The sequence below is a fragment of the Lolium rigidum genome, chromosome 2 (genome assembly GCF_022539505.1).
Source record: "Lolium rigidum isolate FL_2022 chromosome 2, APGP_CSIRO_Lrig_0.1, whole genome shotgun sequence".
NCBI lineage: Eukaryota > Viridiplantae > Streptophyta > Magnoliopsida > Poales > Poaceae > Lolium > Lolium rigidum.
The window spans coordinates 41711866-41732859 of NC_061509.1; the positions used below are offsets into that span (position 1 = coordinate 41711866).

Consider the following 20994-nt stretch of genomic DNA (forward strand, 5'->3'; position numbering starts at 1 on the left):
GAGTGACCTTGGTGCTGTTACAAACATGATTATTACTTAAGAGATAGCAGTATCATATTGAGCAAAGTGCACAACATTATAAGTAGCATGTACCATTCCATATGTCACTATCCATATAATCTATGTGAACTCTATGTCAGCAACTAACTCACAAGTAGATGTATGATAAGGTCAAGAAGACTATGGTCATATGTCGTAAGATGGGAAAGGATATATTACTACGTCCACCAATGCAACCCACCAAAGAATTTAATATGGACAAATCATCATATTAATATACAATATGCATGCTTTGGGGATGTTTTCACATCGATGAACTACACAAATATATATACAAAATGTCTTTTGATTTATTTGTCGGGTTGACCAATCATTTCAAATTTTCATATATTCTGACGTCAAGAATTTCATCTAAATATTCAGTGAGTTCTTTTCTACAATCGGGACAAATTAAATCACATGTGACTATTTTTCTTATATGTATTGTCATGTGACATATGTTCATTTTCATAAAAGCCATTAACCATAATATTTTTTTATCACACTTAACTAAATTAAGCGAATATCGTTACTCATAAATATCAACATACAATATCATTTTCCGGACGATACCAATTCTTATCATTGCAAACATATTTTCGGCGGTATTGTAAGTGAGAGAGAGCATGGTGTGGTTATAGTATTGCACTAGGTAATTATTAAAGTTTTCTATTACACTAAATAATATTGTTGTTGTGGTATTCTAAATACAATTTTATTTGGGATATAATTTTGAAACGCGGTGTTGCCAAGATGGGTTTTATAAATTTAATAGTACATTACAACAAAAGTTGCATCAATTGGTTATTTTTTGTTACAATCCCTCTTAAAAACCTTTCACTAAGTCGTGTCCTTTGGGTCTCCCAAAAGCAAAAAAAAAATGCACATCTATGTACATTAATTGGTAGCTCTCATGTAAATTATAGTGCATATGTTCTTTTCTTATATAAAATCCTCTAATATTTGATTCAAATATCTTATTCAAAGTTTCGAGACTATATGGTTATATATGTCATATATAAATAACATGGAATTTCTACATGGTTCATATATTTTAAATATTTTGTAAATCTGGATTTAAAATGAGAGCTGAAGTACGCCTTAGAAAGTACGTGTGCATGGTTTCATAGATTCAATACTAGCAACTATCAAGAGACTTAATTTGGCAGGTCGTTTACTGGTTCTTTTGGGATTAACTGATTTTTGTTTTCTCTTGATTTTTGTTTTATTAGCATATTTGTGCTAATAAAACCCGATTTGCTCGTAAAAAAAGAGTATCAGATTGTATATCAAATGTGATATACATACTTGAGAGATATCGGAAATTTCTACGATTGTATTGTTATGTAATTTTTGTTGCTTCTTGTTTGAGATGTAGTTTCTATATAAGGGATTGGTTGATCCAATATCTTTGCAATGGAATTGTATAGGATTCTTACCTGTATGAGTTTTACTATAGAGTCCGTTTAATTCAAATGATTGAACCTACAAAATTCTTATGGATTGATTTCCTATATGATAATCACATAGGATTTCTTGCAAGAGGTTAGATCTCTTAGATGACATGTACTTAATCAAATAGAAATTTCATATGTTTTTCCTACGGTACAATCAAACGACTTCTACAACTAATTCCTATGTTTTTTAATTCCTGTAGAGCTTCACATGCCATGACATTAAGTTCTTTGTGAATCCGAATGATTATGCCCTACTGCGTCACAACAGCTAAAATGCCATGCCTTCTTGTGAGTGCTAAGTGCTAGTTGCTTCATTCGTGACGAGGACCCATCTTTGTCCATGTCTGACTTGCCTCTATCGGCCCATGAATCGATGTTCGGTAGAATTGACCCTGTCCAAAAGCACAAAAAAGCATTAGGATGAACATAGAAGTAAATGTAGCAAAAAATGTGGTAAAATATGTAGAAAATTGGCAAGATAAGCAACCTCTTCACTCATGCCATCATCAATATTACCTGAGGGTGGACCATTCCTGACAACGTACAAGTCACAGTTTTTTCTCCTTTTATGAGCTTGCATCATTTGTTCTACATGCTCCTCGCCGGTCAGGGGCGGCCAAATCAACGTCCCAAACATACACAACAATTGATCCATACTTTGTTATACATACCAGTAATGGAGAAATGTTAATCACAAATTGAGTTAAATATTACCCGGTGCACCAAGTTTAGCACAGACACATGGAAGATCAGCGCCGGTGAGGCGTTCGCGGCGGAAGCAAACAGCATGCCTGAATTGGACTCTGTGGCAGAAAAAAAAGTGTGATTAGCATAATGGGAATGAAAAAAAATAAGGCTGCGGTCGCGCCAAGCGTCCAAAGTCTTAAGTCGCGAATATTCACGCGAGCGCACGCGCTAGTGTGGTGCAACCCTATGTGTGTCTCTACCATTTTAGATGTTACAAAAAAGCTCTCCTTATAAGTTGCTCCAAACCTTCTTTCCTTAGCAATGTGGGACTAAAGATTGGTCATGCCTCCACAACCTCTAGTATGCATAGCTATTTTCTGAAACTGGATCATGGCCCATTATTCACGTTGATGGGCTGAATAGGGCGGACCATACACATACTATTATTACTACACATATATTGGCCTGCTGTGAGGATGAGACTGAGAGTGTATGGAATATTTTAATGGTCATGCATGCAACCTTCGATGGGTCATGAATGCGCAACGCTGAGCTCCTGAACACTGTGGCGTCCGTGCTGGTGGTCCGTTTCGTTGCATGGTACCTCTACGCCACTTACTCTACCTATGTGTTCGACCAATTACGAGACTACCCATGAATCACTTTTTGTCGGACCAAATTTGTTGGGAAAAGTGGTCGCGAGCATCTGTTTGTGTCGCCGCGCGGACATATTTTGTCTGCGCGACAGTTTGCGTCTGGGTGTGCGCTCCCCGGGGCGACCCATTTTTTGATTTGCAAAGAAAGTAGTACACTCAAACTATACAAAGTAGTTCTAGAAGCCTAGACTACTTTCTGCCTCACGGGCCAGCCCCGTCGTTGCGTCGCTCCCTCGTCTGCTTCTCCGCCGCCTCCCGTGCGGCCGCTAGGGCTCGGTGCACTGTCGCGTCCTCTAGCAGGCACTGCCACAGCCTCGCGTTGGCAGCGTCGTCCTTGAGCGTCTCGAAGGACTCAACTAACGCCCTCTGTTCCGTCGCATTCTCCTCCAGGGTAGGCGCATCACATGGGCGGACACATGTGTATTCATGGGAATGCAGGTGAATACCCAAAATTTTGACAATTTTTGAAAATTATTTGAAATATCCATCAGCGCTTGTTTACTTTGTGTAGAAATCTATGCTTCTCTGGACATAAGGACGCGTAAGCTTTGCTGGTTAGAGTAGTTGCATGGTGCACCGATGGTCATGAGATCAAATGGTACTTGCCACTGTTTTTTAGTAATTTTTCTTTTATTTTTGAATACCCATTGTTAAAAGCTTGTGCCCGCCCATGGCGCATCAGGGTCATCGAAAGACCATGAGATGTCGGAGTCGGCGTCCTCTGCGGCTGCGGCGGCCGCCACCCTGCGATGTTCCATCTCGGCGTCGAACCCCGCATGGACTGCCCGCTCCTCCTCTGCTTCCTCCTCCGCGAGAGCCAAGGCCTCATCTACCGCGTCAAGACCGAGCACGTCTTCGTCAACGGTGACTAGAGATCATCGTCGGCCGCCGCACCTACAGATCCCGGTGAGGTATCATGGGGACGATTTTTTTTTGTGAAAATGGGTTAGCAGCCGTGTACAATTAGGTTTCATTGCGCAGTTTTTGTAAAATCTATTATGTTTGTAGTTGAATTGCACCGAGGAACTCAAAACTCGTAGTTTATTTCTCTCACAAAATTCAGTTTCAAGTTTATCTGTTTGTATTTACGGGGATCTGATCTACACGATATGGAACGCTAGTGAAACCGAGTTTTTTGGGCCCTCTGTGCTCGTGATTTTACGGGCTAAAGATGTTAGGCATCTGGTAGAGGTGCTCTAAGTCACGTCGTAGTAATGGAGTACAAGATTTGAAGGAATCGATACACACTCACGTGGAGCGGTAGCTAGGTAACGCATATAGGTTGGGGCTGAAATTTCAAACCCAAGGTCAGGAAAGGGGTGCTTCTAGCGCTGCTAATGGACCGTGTTCCAGAGAAGGTACGTATCTTCGCCTGGAAACCCGTGTCTAATGGGCTGGCGACAGAGGATACCAAACTTCAACGCCATATGAAGGTTTCGGGCCGGTGCCGTATTTGCGATTATGAGCTAGAGGACGTGGATCATGCTCTTTTCCGTTGCCCCCATGCTCGCGGTTTATGGGAGGCCATGGCGCAAGTGTGGTCGCTCTCGAACCTGCGACAGGTGATTGGGAAGCATGGCTCTGGACTGGAGGAGCTCATCTTAGCAGCACCCACGGGCACATGCAGACATATACTCATGATCGCATGGCGTGCATGGTTTGCAAGAAATGAGGTCACCCATGAGAAGCCGCTACCAGCCATAGAGGGTTCACGGCGGTTCCTGTGCAGCTACGTCAATTCTTTGGACAATCTTCGGAAGCTATCGACTGAAGAGATCGTGAAAGGGAAGCCCGTGCAGAAGGAGCAGCCATGGAGTCATGGTCGAGTGGAAGAGGTAAAGAGTCAGCCGAAGCTGGACATTGCGTGGGAGAAGCCTCGCACTGGTACGGTCAAGCTCAACGTTGATGGATCCTTCATGGAGCAGGCGGGTGGTGCAGGTGCTGGCATGATCCTCAGAGATGCAGAGGGAAGGATCGTGTTCTCAGCTTGCCGGGCCCTCCACCACTACGGCTCGGTGTTGGAGGCGGAGCTAGGGGCGTATATGCAAGGCATTGCCGTTGCTCTACAGCTAACCCAAGCTCCGATCATTGTTGAAACGGACAGTGTTGTGCTCTGTAAGAGTAGGGATAGATCTAGCTTAGGTCACCTCGTGTCCGAGGTTAGATCGCTATGCCTGGGCCATCAGGTGGGTTTTGTCAAGATCCCTCGCTCTCAAAATAAGGCTAGTGATGCTTTAGCTAGATTTGGTAGAGTTTATGATACCACAGCTGTATGGCTTGGGTCTGGGCCGGATGAGATCATGGAGATCATCCTTGCTGATTGTAATGCTACTGTTTGAGTAAGACAATCTTTTTCCCCCGCAAAAAAAAGCAGTAGCTAGGTAGGCAAAGCAGTGGCAAAGTATACATGATATTCTTTGTACGTGTGCGCTCAGGCGGGAAACTAGGTAGTAGGTAGCTCGTAGTAGGCGGGGCGGGAAAAGCAAAAGGAAACTAGCATGCTTGATCATCATGGTGGTGGATTCTTAACGAGCTAAGTAGCTAGCTAGAAATATATCCTGAAGCAAATAATGGAGTGTAAAAAAAAAGATCCATTTCTGAAAAAAGAAAATCTTAAAAAAGAAAGGTACTAGTTAAGCTAACTAATACTACCTCCATCCAAAATTAAGTGTCTTAGTTTTACCTAAGGTCGAATGTATCTAGATAAATTTTAGCTGCCGTATCTAGGGAAAAAAAAAGCCGAGACACTTGTATTTGGAGGGAGGGAGTACCTTTCTTTGGTAAAGAAAAAAAAATTATAGAGGTTTTTGTATCTACTATTGAATAAAGATTTTCTTACAAGTCGATTCGATTCGCCATGCATGAGCTGGGCACGTGAATCGATCACGCATGCACATGGGTAGGAGCAGGACGCGTTTCAGTGAGTCGTACGTGTTGAGGCTGGTCGAGAGGTATAGGAACTGGTTTTGCCTAGATATATAGTGCAAGAAATAGCTTAAAAGCAGTATTATGCAATATAAGATTAGCTTAAAAGCAGTATAGTCCAAATAAAGTTGTTAGAGCAAAAGTACATATTTTTACGAGAAATCCACCGATCTATTAATAATCATCAACAGTAGTACAAATAGCTTGAAAATTAAAGAAAATTACAAATTGGTACTTGGATCTCCTAGCGACGACTATAGACACTAGAACGAGCCGAAGACGCGCCACTGTCCTTGCCCCTCTATCGCCGGAGTCAGGCAAATCTTGTCGTAGTAGAGCTTGTTGTAGTAAACAAACTTCGTCATGCTAAGGTCCCAAAGGACAAGCCCACCAGAGTAGTAACCATCGTCAATAATGACAACTGTAGATCGAAAGAGACTGACATGAAACCAAACTAACAACCACGAAAACCGATCGGATCCCAGGAGATCCGACGGACACACAACTCCACGCACCTTCCGTCAGCGCTAGATGCACCACCAGAGCGAGGATAGGGCGGGGAGGACATTATTCTGACTTGAGGATCGATGTAGCCGCCGCATCACCATCCCAAAAAAAGAGACCAAAAAACAAACTAAATTAAGAACGAAAACTCTCCGCTGGCGAGGGACCGTAGTCCGCCATACCTCCAAGGCACCAAGGCCACCGGAGGCGGAGCGGACCAGTGGTATCGCCGGCGAGAAGGACGGAATCCAAGATGGGTTTTATGGTTTTCCGCCGCCTCCTGGTTATTTCCTGCACGTAGACCAAAAGTATATTATTGAACAATATTTTAACAGTGTATTAAAACAAGTTTCCCTTATTAGTACACACCCACTAGATAGTTGCAAATCACTTTAAAATTTAGAGTGCGTAGCAAGATGCAAAACACGGCGGAAAAGCTAGCAACGCTAGGCTAGCTAGCACTTCGATATAACATGCCTAAGTCACATAGTAGTAACCTACAAAATGGACGGAGTTAATACACACTAACGTGGAGTAGTACTAGCTTGCTAGGAAAAGCAGAGGCAATGCACTAGAGTGCAGCGCTTGATTTTTCGCCTACCTGTGCATGCGGGCGGGAAATTAGGTATAGTAGCTAGCTCGTACGAGGACGGGCGGGAAAAGCAGAAGGCTGTATTTGACACTATCTAAATGATCATGCTGTGGGATGTGTTCAGTTAGCTAGAAATAAATTGTACCGCAAATAATTGAGTGTAAAAAAGGCCATTTTTGGATTTTCCTAAGAAATCAAATTTACTAGTAAATATTATTAGCCAATGCAAGTTTAATTAAGTTAACTAACAAACTCTAGAATTATTCTTTTTTGTGTCTTACCCATTTTTGAATTTTCGAGTTCTTCTTCTTTTTCTTAAAGAAAAACTCTGGAATTTGGAGGTTTTTCTTGACTAGTAGGCGTATTTTAGTGTTTGGAACAGAGCATGTACTATACTCTAATCTAATACTCCAATCGATGGATCTTTCTATTCAGACTAGGAAAGCTAGTTTTATCAGCTTGACCCTTTTTGTGCATGCATGATCGATCGACGGATTCATAGCTTGAACCAAAATCACGAATCGATCGGTCCTTTTCTTCTCCTTGTCTCTCACGCCTGCTATATACTGTATGCGCTGCTGGATGCCATGCGTCTGCATGCACATGCATGGGTAGGACACGTTTCAGTAGCTAGCTACGTGTTTATTCTCCCCAAGGCTGCAGTACGTGTACCAAGTGCGTGCCAAGATTCCCATGCATCGTTAGTTCCGATTACAGAGATCTATCAGCAAGAAGGGTCTTATAGAGTGGAATTATAGTTGCAGGCAGAGCTATTATTAGTACCACAGATTATACGATTTAGAGCATCTCCAGTCGCGTCTCCCAAAACGTCCCCCAAAGCGACTTGGGGCGCGCCGGACAAAAAAACGTTCCCAGCCGCGCGCCCCAAAGGTCCTTTTTGTCCGCCGCGGCCCAATACGGTGTCCGGCGTCCCGAGCTTGTCCCCGTCCCACAGGGGACGCACCGGGCACGCCGGACACAACGAAATGAGAGGCGAGGAGGCGCGGGCCCGACGCGTCAGCGGCTCGGACGCTCAACCGCCACCTACGTAGCGACGGTGCAGTTGCCGGGAAGCGGAACCGTCGCATTGGCAACCGCGTCGACGATGCGCCAACCCCGCCGGAATGGAGGGCGGACTCCTCGGAAGAGCAACCGCTGCTCTCTTCGACTTCTGCGCCGCCGTTCATCCGCGCTCAATACGACCCGTACGTACGCCGCCATTCATCCAAGCCTCCATCCAACACTTCCAGCGACGATGAGCTACATCTCCCAGTTCCCGTCCGACACCTCCAGCGAGGGAAAGCCTGCTGGCTGGTGCCATTGGTGGGACAAATCCAGGACGCCCAGCAGCGGCGACGATTCCCCGCCGCCACTTGACAGCGAGGAGGAATGGTTGGGCTGGGAGGAGGACACGGAGGAAGAAGAGAGCGAGGACGCGGCGCGGCGGCGGCGGTGGCCCGTGCGAAGGCGGAGGCGGAGGCGGCCAAGGCCAAGGCAAAGGCGCAGCCGACGAGCACCGGCGACGACGAGGAGGACTCCGACGCGTCGGGCGCCGACACCGCCTCTTCGGAAGAGGTGACGAGCAGGAAGCGCCACCGCGATGACGACGACGAGGCGGGGCCATCAGCGAAGAAGAAGAAGTAGAAGTAGTAGTTTAACGGGAATTTATATGTAATTTAATTATATTTTTTCGAAGTTTTATATATAATTTGTTTATGTTCAACCAATTTGAATATTAGTAAATAGTTTTCTTCTAGCCAAAAAAAGGTACTTTTAATGTTTGGGGGCGGCGTTTGGGGGACGCGGCTAGGGAGCGACGTCCCCCAAACGCGGCACGAACAAAACACGTCCCCCAAACGCTCGATCCGGCGCGGTTTGGGGGCGGCTTTGGGGGACGCTCTCTTATGACCCAAATTCCTATCTGGAAACATAGTCAACCGCCCGCCCCATTAGTTGCCATAGTTCTAGTAGCTTTCACGTTGGCAGCCGCACTACGAGAACCTACATCCCGACACACCTCTCTTTCACGCCGCAGTTCCTCTCCACCTCACGAATCTCAGCCGCCGCCGCCATGGGCGGACGCAGTGTCCCTACCGCGCGCTTGCCCGGGCTCCGGTCGCTTTCGCTTCTTGCGCGAAGTCTGAGTTTACCGAGAAAAGCCAAGAACGCGAGGGCAAAAACATCGAGTTGTTGGGCCTTGCCCGGGGCAGGAGGACAAGCATCTTGGGCACCACGCGAAGGAAACATACTAGCAAGCGAATCCAACCTTTCAGCGCTTCGAATGGAAACAGAGCAACGATACCCAGAGTCTTCGGTTCCCCAACCACACCACCGCAAACCCCGAAACCCTTGACCGGTTACTCGCCCGCTCAGGCGCCAGCGGCCGACCCCAATCCCACCCAGCCCTAGATGGGCAATGCCAACAACGATAGAGAATGGAGGAAGGAGACCCGGGAGGTGGAGCGGTTCTGGCGCCGGGCTAGGCAGCAGCGGCAGCCAGGCCCCACCGCATCTGGCAGCAGCAAGCGCCGGCGAACATTGGAATATGTTGTGAACATGTAATGTATTATATCAGTGTTTCCGCATTAAAACTATTGAGAAAACAGGATTAGCTCCAAATAATGCTTATATTTGACTGGGAAAAAATGTAGTTGCTTTGTGACCCGCCCAGGCTTGGAAAAATTGCTGGGTCCACCTCTGGCCGCTGCCGTACATCGACGGCGACAACCACGGCGGCTACGCGTTGCGACTCTCCTCGGCCGTCGGCTCCCACCGGCAGGCCTCGTCGAGTTGCCGCAAGCCTCGCCGAGCCATCCACGCTCGCCATCCCCGTCTCTCGCCACCGTTCTTGTCTAGGTTCCGAAAACCATCGCGGGCACCACAGCACCCGCCCAGCCCACCCCGTTGCGTCCCATATCGCAGTCGCCGACTCTGGGATCACCTTGAACGCCTCGCCTCCTCTGGTGAAGGTCACCGACACCACCGTGCCCTGCAGCTGGTCCGTCTCGGGGGCGACGAGCTTCTGTAGGTAGAGCACGGTGGAGGCCGCGGCGACGATCGGGTCCACGACAGCGTGCCCGCGTTGTCCCGTACGTGACGGTGGCCGTGAAGAGGCCCCGGCCTTGACCCGACGACGTACGCCAGCCGGGAGGTCCGCGTCGACGTGCATCGCGAAGATTGATGGCGTCCACATCGTCCAGGACCTCCTGCAGCGCGTGGTACCCGCCAGCGTGGCCCGGCCTCCTCCGCCTGCTGGAACACCAGCTTCACCGTGCCCGTGAGGCCGTCTTTGCGGGACTGCAGCAGCTTGGCGGCGCCCCAGGAGCATGGCCACGTGAGCTTCGTGCCCTCACACGCGTGCATCTTGCCGTCTTCCTTGCTGTTGAACTCCCATTCTACCATCTCCTGCATAGGCCAGTCGGAATCGATTTGTCAACGAATCCTACCACTAATTAAGATGGAATTTCTATCCGCAAAACAAGTGGTCTAGTGAGACGCACCTTTTCTGTTGGCAGTCTATATCAGTATCGTCTAGAATCACTTTGCTTTGGCAGTCATCTGTCAAATTACTATATCTGTTCTGTTGGTACTACTTAGTAGCAGTCGATTTCCGTATCGGCACGGTGCCGTTGCGAGACCGTATGCTTGATCGATCCGAGATCCCTACAGTCAACTCTCTTATCCATTCTCGCGAATCTATAGCCGCAACAGAAAGAAGGCACATTGCTAAATTGGGGTGATTTTGCATTCGATGGTGTCTAGCCAGACTTACCTGAAGAGTAGCGAAACTTAAACTTTACTAGTATTTTCTATGTACTCTATCTCGATGACTACGACTTGCCTAATGATTACGGCCTAGTTAGCTCCATGTCAGCCCAGAGCACGAACACGGCACCAGGGCCGGCACCGCCGACAATGGTGGCGACGAGGCACAAAAATTAAACAAAACAATCGGGCAGCACTCATGTGAGCGTGACGTCTCCTCCTCGTTGGCGCCACGAGAGGCAACCGCGGAGCTAACTGCGGAGGCCGGCAGCGAGGCGGTGGCTGAGGTCGGGAAGGAGGTCGCCGGGGAGGGCATGCAGCTGGTGGCAGAGGCTGGGCTTGCCGGCGACGCGCTCGTGCAGGCCGGGGCGGTCGCCGGCGCCGAGGCGCTCGGGGTGCTCGTGGGCTTGTCCGTCGTCAATGGCATCCTCAAGCCAGAGGTCTAGGTAGAGAGGAATGGGTCGTCCCCGTAGCACCTGTTTGGGTTTAGTGCTTAAATGGCTATCCCGTTATTTGTTCATGGCTTTTGTGGTGTAATATGAGTAAGTTTTATGTAGTGATGGATGCTCATGGTTCCACTATGTTCTGAATGCAACAAAATCATACAAATTGTTTCGATAAAAATTCCGCACTGAAGAACCAACTTGGCTCTGGAGCATGTCTAAAACCAAAAGGGAATCTCTCCCTCTCTTCTAAGAGCATGTCTAACAGGCCCCTTATAACCCGTCCACCCCGTAAAATTCCGGCGGGATACGGGGCAGGCGCGGTTTGGGCCATCTAGCAGGCCCCGTATTCGGGCCGGCCCGTTTCGGCGGAATACGGGCCCTAGGAAATCCGCCCCGCCGCCCCCTACTTATATCGGGCGAAGGTCAACCCTAGCTCCGCCGTGCGCCGCCGCCTCCCCAGTTAGCTCCGGCGAGAAATCCCACCCACCCCAGCTCTGCATTTCACCCCAGCTCCGGCATGGACGCACGCCGCCGCAGTACCGCCTCGCCGGCGTGCGGATCGAAGCGATCCCGCTCGCCGGACACCGTCGAGGATGTGTGGCGTCTCCAATGCAAGCGTTCCGCCGCCGGGAGCTAACTGATAGACCTGTATGGGCAGCCCGTCCATGTCAGCCTAGAGCACAAACACGGCACCAGGGCCGGCACCGCCGACAATGGTGGTGACGAGGCCGGTGCGCGCGACGGGACATGTGTATGGAACGCCGAGGGCGTCGATCTCGCCCGCGCAGGAGCGCAGATATGCGGTGCTCTTGGAAGGCCAGCTCCGGGTGCTGGTGGATCCGCCGCCGTAGGCCTTGCACCCACGCCGCGAACCCGGCGCCCCCGGCATTGCGGTGGCGGCCTCATCCTCCGCCGATGATGGTCGGCTTGGTTGGTTGTGGCGTTTTTATCCCACATCAAGCACCGTCGGCGAGTTGGGGAGACGTGGCGGTGAGTAATAAAAGAGTATTAATTTGTACGAGTACATGGACGGGGCATACAAGTACCTAGGTTTCCTGCAGATGTATAGGTTTGAATTTAGATTATGATGGCCCAACGGAGTTAAACCTAGTTTAGCAAATACTCCCTCTGTTTCATATTACTCCGTATATAAAATCTGGTCAAACTTAAATTCCAGGATGCTTAATAGATGTGTAAAGAGTGTATTATTATATAGAAAATAAAAATAAAATAATTAGTGTAGTATCATATCATTATATTTGACTATATATATTGATATTTTATCACAGATTGTTCGTATAAAATTACAAAGTTTGACTGTGACCGAACCTTGTATACGGAGTAATATGGTTCAACAAAAAAATTAATATTAAAATAATTTTTAATACTTTTTGGGAGGAAAGCATATGGATGCAGACCGTCTATCCATAAAGCATGAGATCATTTACGTGGTCTATCTTCACATGTAACCTAGTCCATCCGATTCTTAGTTGAACAACAGCAACCAAATACGTGTACCATGGCGTTGATTGGTCTCCTAGACTACGAATGGACAATGATTCAAATAACTGACGAGAAACTTCAGCAGACGATTCCCTACAGTCTCCCACCTGTGTACTATGTTCCTCCGCTAAGCCAAGTACGTTGTCCTTCCATATTCTCGCGTCCATCCAGGCTATATACCTTCTCGCTTCCTACCATTGCATGCTCGCCTCGGTCAGTCGGAAGTACCCCCTCTAGCACTAATCGGTCTAGGCTACCGACCACGAGTGTTGTTACTACATGGAGTTAATGGTACGTTCTTGCAGGCTTCTAGCGATAAAGAAACTAAAGAGGGCAAGGAGTCCATAAGGTAACCAAACATTCATGGGTAGTACTCTTTGCCTTTTAATCTCATGTGCTCCATTCTCCCTTACATGAATGCTTCAATAACAGCGAAACGATTTGTTTCAATAATCAGATTTGACCGAGAATTTTGGATAGCTAGCTCAAGACCTTTTTTTGCATGCTATTTCTTCTGCTTCAGCTACAAAGGCAGAAGAGTATCATGCATCACGCTCCAACGGTGTGACCTAAAAGGACCGATGCATCCGTTTACCAAATTTAGGTCGCGAATGTGTCGGGCTGGACAACACGCGTTCTCCCAGGCCCTCCATCTAGCCACTAGCCAACACATGCTCCCACACATCCTCCCCTTGACGATGCCAGGCCCTCCCATAATGGCCAGCGTGAATCGAATGGGTCGCGTCGCTGGGAAGACTAGCCTAGCATGCCGCTCCTCGTTTCAATTTATGTTCGTGGCGTGACGCAAACGGACAGAAACGGGACGAGATGGTCAATATTGGCCGGGTCACGCCGCTAGATCAGATGGCCTAAGAGCATCTCCACCGATGCCCCCCAATTAGGCACCGGCATAGAAGTATGGGGAGAGTCGGCACTTCATCCTCCATTTGTGGGTGTTGCTCCCACGCCGGCGGCCCCGATAGGATTTTTTAGACAAACAAAATATTTTCTTGAAGTTTCATTTTCATGTTAGTTAGGATGGAGGAATGAATAATGTTCTAGCAGAGCGAATCCAGGTTCGCTTCGCTGGCAGTAAAACACTATTCATTCCTCGATTCTGGATGACATGTGAAATCGTCTTCAACTCTAGCCTACTGGCCCGGCCGGCTCTACGGAGAGGTGGACAATCGCCCGGCTCTACGGCGATTCATCCACGGCCATACCAACGACCGATCGATCGATCCAGCAAGAAATCTGGGGGCGGGCGGCGCTCACGGGACGGCAGTGCTACTCCTACCGCGCTGCTTGCATGGGGCGGTGGCGACTGCTCGCACGTGAAGAGGCGCGCGGCGAGAAGAAAAAGGCGAGAGCTTTATAGCGGTAGCCGATCGAGACGGACGGCCAACTCAGATCAGAGAAAGAAGAAACGAAGACGGGAAGCAAATTAGCAATGTTCTACTACTGGCTGCTATACTATTAGATTAGCAAATTAGCAATGCTTCTTTCGGGATCGGATTGGGATCCAATTGATTTGATTTGATTTGTGTTCGGAAAGGAAAGAAATTGCGAGACTTGATTTGTGTACGTTCGGGGAGGAAAGCAAAGATAGTGGGATGTGATTTGATTTGCGTGCCCCCTGATTTGCTCCCTGTTTATTAATATTGATTTAACAGGATTTGGTGGCATGGAGGATGGGTGATGATAAAAGAATGGGGAGACGAAGTCAGATGTGACGCGGAGAATGGAGGATGGGTACATTACATGCGCACTGTAAAGTTATTTCTTGACCGACAATTCTCAAAAGCAATTCCTTGGCTAACAATTTACAAAGCTAAAAAAATCAATAATATCTTGATCTTTATGCTAAAAAATTATTAATGTGCAAATAAATTGACTTACTCCACAAAGACACAACTCTATGGACTTCTCAACATCTAGGGGGTAGTAATCGAATTGATCACCGGATTCTTGTGGTGGAACCTAGAAGATGTGGCCCACATGGCATCGACTATGGTAGTGTATCCCTTTTTTTTAGCTTTGTCTCTAGCCCTTTGGCGCCGCACTGAAATGTGAATATGGTCCTAAGATGGCTTATGTGCGAGGTGAAATAATAGCGTAAACATCTTGAATCCAGATACCCTTCACATCATGATAAGCTAAAGTAATCAATGGGACAACTCGATATCCTAAATATACACATAAGCAATTAATTTGTTTTCTCGGATTTTTTGCTCTAGGTGCTTTCCTTACTCAAACAGAAAGTCAAGTCCAATGATTGTTGTACTCCCTCCGTCTCATGAAATTTGGATGTATATAGATACTAAGTTTCATGAGACGCAGAGAGTACAATATGTACTAAACTAGAACACGAACTTACTTTAGTGATACCAATTATGTTGAGCCTCGTAAATCCATGATTTGTAAGGCACGTGTGACCATGTGCCGCGGGGTGCAAAACATAAATTTTTAAATGTTGACAACACTAATACAAATATTACTCGATAAAAATCAAAGCGTGTGAGTTCTTTCTGTGCTTGTAGAACTTCGTGGAGAGTGATTTATGTTTTATGTAAAAGAACAAATGTAGCTTTCATTTGAAAGAAGTTTAGATAAATCGCACCTCCCCCACCACACCACACAAATAATGTTGGTTCATGTAAGTATTATGTAGTATTCTTCCCTGAAAGCACAACTGAGCCTCCTCATTGCCCTAGCTAAGTGAAAGGCGGTAAAGTCATCACACACATCCCCCACACTCCACTATAGAGCAATACTTTGTAGAAAAGATAAACGACAAAAGCACCCACCGTAAATAGACAAAATCTTGTAATGTCGTCAAACCCTAATCCCTCATATGTATGCCCATGTTATGGCTCTTCCCGATGCTTGGGAGCCATTTTGTCTCTTAATGTAAATAGAACTACTTTCATCATATATGATACTCTCGGCAACCATATCGCATTTCTCCTCACAAAGCCACGCACAGTCCACTACAGAGCATGAATACTATTTTAAAAAGGTAAATGACAATAACACCCACCCTAAATAGACAAAGGCACGTACTTCCGTCAAACCCTAGCCCTTATCTTATGTCCATGTTATGGCTCTGCCCGATGCTCGAGAGCCATTGCGCATCTCACTGTAAATCGAACTATGCCATCAGGACCCATTTCGCCTATCTCCCTGCAAAGCCAGCTAGTTTCATCCCCAAACACTTACTCCCACTATGTTCATCCAATCTAGACACATAGTAGTTCAATCCTGGCTACATTATGTAGCTTTGTCCTGATCACTCTTCCACGGTACTGACATCAAATTTTGAACCTAGATGCCGCTCACAGCATGATAAGCTTAACTAATCCATAATGGGCCAATGGGATATCCTAAACAAACGAAGGAAGACATTGAAAAACAAGAGCATCCCGCTGTTGCCATTTTAGGCTACTCCCTGTATAGTACTTTGCCATTTTAGATACTAGCTGCTAGAGTTTGACTTTTGGCGAGACATTGGAACTGGCGGAGCTGAGACGTGGCGACGCGCATGCGTGCGTGACTTGGTAGCCGTTGTCGATTTGCCGCGTCACATACACATGGACCGGATTAGCTCTAGCACAGGATATGCTTTCCTCACCGGTACACTACTCTTTAGATTAATCCATTCAAGAAGATGTGTCGGAACGAGGCAAGACGATTCCAGCGGCAGCCAACACTGGATAAAGACTGCACCGCAACTACTTGCCAGTTGCTACAAGTTTATATATCATTGACCTGGACTAACGAGCGATCGGCGGTACTTAGGCCCGCCGCTTAATTAATATGCTAATTAGGGTTTATGCCAAAGGTTTGTACGGTCATTGGACAAGGCATATCCTATTGGCAGCCGTAGATACTCTCTATGTTCAGTGTATTAGTTCGTCGTGGATTTGGACAGTCTTCGCCGTGTAATTTGTTATCATACTTTTCACGACACTAGGCATATATTATTCTTCGAGTACTCTTACGTCCCATTCGATCAAATGTTAAATTCGTTTATATGTAGCCCTCAAATTGGACCACGGTGCCTGAATAACTTGTTACCAATATACATTACATTGCTTATTTAACTACTTGCTGAAAATATAAATGCATATGCGTTCCAAAACAGAAGTCTCTTTTAGCGTTCCTGATATTTTTTTTGGGAAAAGTGCTTCCTCTTCATCGATGTGAATCTGTTCCTACATTTCCCCCTTCATATCGACTTCACCAAGGAAATTAAATACCTAGTATTGTTTCTTCTTTATACTCACATCATCTCGAAAAATGTACATTAATAAGTGGATTGGGTGAGAAAAAAAAAGGTTTTCTTACATTAATTTGTCTAGGTTTTTTTTTGTTGCAAAACATGTTTTTGAGGTATTTTAATCTCATGTGCTCCAACAGCCTGAGTTTGTAACCCCTAAATGTATTTTAAGCAAAGTTCGCACTAGTTTGATAAATAATGTATGAGTAATAGTACATCAGAAAAAATATACCATTGCATTCAATTTTTTAAAATAAATAGTATAAATAATATAACAAATAACTTAAATTTTAATTAACCAAATTGATAGCCGACAAAATGTAAAATATATATGGGTAGCCCTTATAAAACCGGGGCTGAGGAGGAGTGCGGACAAACGGTTTCCAGGCTCTTTTTTTATTTAAATATTCACTATATATACTTAGGTTTTCACTTTTATCACTTCGATTTTATGTAGCCTAAAATGTGAAGTCGTTTTTACATGCTTCCTTATAGTATACATCACTCACTACCTCCGGGACTTTTTTAAATCATGTCCGATATGATTTAGAAATTTTAAGAATGAAGGACTTCTCTGAGCTTGGCCTCTATTTGCAGTTTACAGCTAGAGGAGCTACTAGTTTGAGTCTACTCGTCCATTCCTTTGACATGGAAAAGAAGAGAGCGAGTGCATGCCGACGTGGCGCCCGTACGCGTCTGCAACTCTGCATGCAGGGCTCGTTCTGAAGTGCGTATCTGGTGGCGGCAGTTCTCAGTGACTACGAATCGTCCAGGGGAGGTCACTCTTCCATCAAAGCTTGCTCTGCTCACTCCACCTGGAATGCGATCGATTCAGTAAGGCCGATCGAGAGAAAACTAGCTAGCTAGTCCAGTCGTCATCGCTGACGCATAATTATGCCATCCATCCCGGCATGAAATCAGCCCCAACTTAAACCCTGTGAGGCATCGTACTACGCTGACACACACCCACTCTCATTCCGTCATGGCATATGGAATTGAGAAAGCACCAGTTTCTCCTTTTCTTTTTAAAGGGAAATCGATGATGCACAAGTTTTTTTTGATTTTTTTGGTTTGTGATCTCTCACTACATTCAGCTCGACATAGGCAAATAGTACTACGTAAAAAAAGAGCTTAACATAAAGGAGGGAAAACTCTAGAAAAAGGCCGACCTTCGCGAAGGGAAGGCAATTCGCTCCGCACGCGACAAGTGGCGCGCTGTGGTGCTGCGAAAATCCCTAGGAAGTGGTCTCCCTGCTCGCCACGTGTCGCAAGGGGAAGCAAGGTGGGGATGGGGGAGGAGAGAGAAGACTGGGTTGTGTCAGTTTTTCCTTTTTTCTTCTAGATTCGTTTTTTCAAAATGAAATATCTTGAGAACCGTAAGTCCAAATTGCGAACCGTTTTCACTTTTGAGATCCTCGCGTCGAGATCTTCGAAACTAGATCCCATGTTGATAGGTCTGGAGATACTTTTTTTTCGTACTTCCAATAGTAGTATGATTGTACATGTGGTGTGTACCTAACTGTACCCGTGTTTCAACTGAAAAGTACTTCTGTTTTTAGTGTGTTTGGTGCAGTTTTTCCCTTTACTCGCTAACTGTACTCGCCCGTGTGCGGGACTGTACCTGTACTTACGCGCGACTGTACCTGCTCGTGTGTGCACTGTACGTCTGTACATGTACTTGCTTGTGTTCACGACTGTACCTGCTCGTATGCGCATTTGTACCTGCTCGTCTGTGTGACTGTACTTGTACTCGCTCGTGTGTTCAACTGTACTCGTGTGTTGTGCGTGACTGTACCTGCTCGTATGCGTAACTGTACCTGCTCGTGTGCGTGATTGTATTTGTACTCGCTCGTGTATTCAAGTGTACTCGTGTGTTATACGCAACTTTACTCATGTGTTGACACAACCGTACGCGTGTATTATACGTAATTATACTCCTATGTTGTATGTAATTGTACTTATATTTCCGGTAACCGCATGTAGAAGTGCCGTATGTATACGAAATATATTGAACGTACTTCTCGTGTAACAAAAGAACCATACAGTAGAGACTAGTGGGTCATCAGTAATAGATATGACATACGACTATATGTTAGCTAATTCCATACGGCGCGGAGGCATGAATAAATCAAGTGGGCGCGGAGGCGTACGCGACTACGCGAGGATGCGGGGTCGTACTCGTGCGGCCGCGCAGACGTACTCTCGCCGAGGCATGTGCTACGCGGGCGGCCGAGGTACTCGCACGAAGCAACGTACGTAAGCGGGCGGCCGATGTACTCGTGCCATCGTGCGGAGGCGGAACGAACGCGCTGTGAACCTGCCACGCGTCAAGACTAGAGCGAACCCGCGCGGGATTGGACCTTCTCAAAGGTCGGTCTTTATGTAGTCCTACCCCATAAAGGAGACATGCATTACTGGGCCAGGTCTTGTCCAGGAGCTCTCACCGGACCTCCCATGAGATAAGTATTGTATGGCAACCAGGTTCTAGCCAAACACTAGGTATGTTAGGTTTGGGCCTATTTGATGGACAGCTACGGCCTACGGATCATTTTCATCTATATAAACTTCATTGCTCTGTAAAAAAACAAATTCATCTTAAAAAATAGTTATGTAAACTTCATCAATGGGTGTCCAAATGAGATACGAAAATAAATAGAGGCAACTTTTTTCATCAGGTATAAAATAAGTTCTTACCAAATCCATGGATTAATTGTTTGACACACATCCCTCCTAAGGCACTACAAGAACATATGTCATATCCCGACCGAATTTTTCAACATCGTATTCTAAATGTACCAGTTTTCATCCCAATCGATCAACCTATCACGACGACTAACAAGGGTGCTAACATGTATGCATCATGGAAGAATGCATGAACGGAAAATTGGAATGCCGCGGTAGAGGAGGGATATATATATATTAGTGATGTTTACATTGGGTTCTACACCAACAAATGCAAACATCATTGTGCTGACTTGTCAGGCGCATCTCACTAGCTGGTGTGACCAACCACTGGCAAGTCGTTTCACTAGGACTATACACCATCCACTACTCAATCTCAATGTCGTGCGGCCTTCCTTTCGATTATTGGATGGGTTGCGGGCTTCGGCGGTGGTGATCTCACGATGATGCAAATCGATAATTAAAGTGAATGAGGCAGTTGCACTGCATGTTATATTTAACCTTTCTCAAAATGGTTTTTTGAAGTCTCTTGTGATCAATGTTGGGATTTTTGGTCTCACAAACAATTTGTAGCTTTTCTCAAGCCCCCGCGATAAAGAACCACTACTACAAATGTGGGGATACGACCAAATATATTATATGTGGATATTTTTAACATGTGATTTCTAGTAATGACTCTAAAATATATTATTTAATTATTAAAAATAAAGTTACTACATATCCATATATTATATGCAGATACACTCAAGGTCTACATATAACACGAGTTAAAATACAGGGATGAAACAAAGTTTACTTAAGGAGAAGTGTGTTCCAAGGTCAGTACGGATCTGGTCACTCAGATCCGATAGGACTCTTCCATCTTGATTCCTCCAGTAACTGGGCCGTCCGACATGCCATAGTCCTCATCAACATCTATGAGCCACCAGGGCTTATCGGGAATGAGATCGTACCGTGGTATACCTAGTTAGCGTACCCATGACACACATGTAAGTAGTTCAATATTAGATTAGAGGTAGTACAATATTGTGTTATATTGGCACATATTGGTTATCTCTCTGGCTAATGTTTACTGCAGATGTACTAATATTGTGTTATATTGACATGATGTGTTATATTGACTTGATGTGTATCTCTAGCTAGTCTAGATGTACAAATCTTGTTTACGTTAGAACTATTTTTGCTACATGTTTCACATATTTAACTCCACGTTGATATTTTATAATAGGGATAGAATTCTGGGAACACCACATAAGAAGACTTGATTACCGATCTTATGTCGTGATCTGAGGATATGCTAAGATCGCATAGACAAAGACGTAACCAAGAGAGAAGGTGTGTGACATGGTGCATCTGCTAGTATAGAACAGCAGGATCACCTCCCAAGTAACGAACAAGCACGAAAACCGCGGATAAGGTTCAACAAAGGCTACAAACCAGGGTATTAGGTAGACTTTTG

General features: G+C 45.9%; 1 pseudogene; it reads right to left on the reverse strand.

The window, feature by feature from the left end:
* Nucleotides 1–9468: 9468 nt before the first annotated feature.
* Nucleotides 9469–12741, reverse strand: LOC124689589 (annotated as a pseudogene).
* Between the last annotated feature and the right edge of the window lie 8253 nt (nt 12742–20994).